Source organism: Saccopteryx leptura, chromosome X, assembly GCF_036850995.1.
Source record: "Saccopteryx leptura isolate mSacLep1 chromosome X, mSacLep1_pri_phased_curated, whole genome shotgun sequence".
Lineage (NCBI taxonomy): Eukaryota > Metazoa > Chordata > Mammalia > Chiroptera > Emballonuridae > Saccopteryx > Saccopteryx leptura.
This window is the reverse complement of record NC_089516.1, coordinates 22,706,492-22,708,193: the sequence shown is the minus strand read 5'-3', so window position 1 is coordinate 22,708,193 and position 1,702 is coordinate 22,706,492. Positions and strand designations below refer to the sequence as shown.

General features: G+C 40.0%; 1 pseudogene; it reads right to left on the bottom strand.

The window, feature by feature from the left end:
- Nucleotides 1–868: 868 nt before the first annotated feature.
- Nucleotides 869–1,135, bottom strand: LOC136386158 (SH3 domain-binding glutamic acid-rich-like protein 3 pseudogene; annotated as a pseudogene).
- Between the last annotated feature and the right edge of the window lie 567 nt (nt 1,136–1,702).

The window sequence follows — 1,702 nt, the reverse complement described above, 5'->3', positions numbered from 1 at the left end:
AGAAGAAGCTACAGGGGAAGAGCCGTAAGGAAAGATGTAGAGACCATGTGGCAGGAGACCTCAGAAAGTAGGAACAGGAATATGTGAAGGTGAGGAGCTCATGCTGAAATGCAGAAGCTAAATTCTCTTGTATAGCAGTCTAAACAGGAGCCAAGCTGAGACTGGCTAGAAGCCATGGGAGATGCTGGACAGACAGATGTAGAGTGTCAATGAGACTTAGGGGACATAAATTTCAGAAAAATTCCAAAGTATACACTCTGAAGTTCAGAGATGAGACACTTGGTTTTAGTAGGTTTTGTTTAATATATTTATATTTTGGTGATAGAAGCTAGTTTTTTATTTTTTCAAAAATTAAATTAAATTTTTGATTTGGAAGAGAGAGAGAGAGAGAGAGAGAGAGAGAGAGAGAGAGAGAGAGAGACAGGAATGTAGATCTATTCCTGTATGTGTTCTGACTGGGGATCGAACCTGCAACTTTGGCATATTGAGACGATGCTCTAAGCAACCGAGCTATCTGGCCAAGGCTAGTTTTCCCCCCCCCCCAATATATGGGACATTTAATTGTTTCTAGAGTACTTCTGGGTTGGGAATTGCAGAGCCTGTACTAGGCAGGATGGCAGCCCCAGGTTCCAGCTCAAGACAGCCAGCACTTGGCTGTTGCTTAAGAAAATTTCTGAGACTACTTACTGGGTAAGGAATATTGCCTCTGAATGGAGGAGAGGAGGTTACAGTTAGAGGGAGGAGGTAGAGAGACTTGGGTTGGGAAAATGGGCTCCAAGGTCAGAAGGTTAGGAATAACAAAATCCTTCATGGCCGATGATGTGGAGGAATGTGGTGACAGAATCCAATGGGCCAGTTTGGTTTTTGCTCAGGCCAGTTTCAGGGACTCCTGCAGCGTGTTTGGTGTCATAGCCTCCATGAAGAGGTCCTAATTGCCACAGTACTGGCCCCTGTTTACCATCTGGGGTGGGGTTGCCCATCAAGACTCACATCTTATCTCACAAGGTATTGTCCTGGGAGATGTTCATTAGCTGGTACTGGATGCACTTCTCACCCATGATGTGGGCACCTTGCTCTGATTTAACTTGATTTCATGGCAACTGGTGACTGAGGTGCTGTAGACCTGTAGAGACATAGGCCACTCATATTGCAGATGGATGGATGGGTAGACAGGCAGCACTAGCTTAGTCTGGAGACTAGAAGCTAGTTTTAGATTTTTTTAAGCTAATACTTTTAAGAGAAATCTAAACTTCTGAATAAGATAAAATGCTAGAGCTTAATCTCAAAGATAAAGTATACTTGAATTATAACCATCTTCAGCAGAAATAGCTAAAATTAATTACATCACTTCACTATTTCTGTGAATTTAATGCAACTGGTAGAATGGAATTCAGTCACTGAAGCATATTATTTTATCTCCACAGTGGTTTCTATAATACTGCTTATCATAAAGGCATAGATTTTTATTTTTTTGCAAATTGCTCTAATGTGTAGTTATTTTTCCCTTCTTTTAGTATCCAATATACTAAAATGTAGAATAGAATGACTTCAAACCATCAATTACCTTACACTACCATCTCTTCACAATTGAGTGCTTAATAGAGAGAAAAATCAAGAATAAATATATATTCACTTTCTAAAAGAGCTATGAAATATAAAGTATAGCCTACTTTTAAGTATCTAACTTCACTAAGCTAATGTT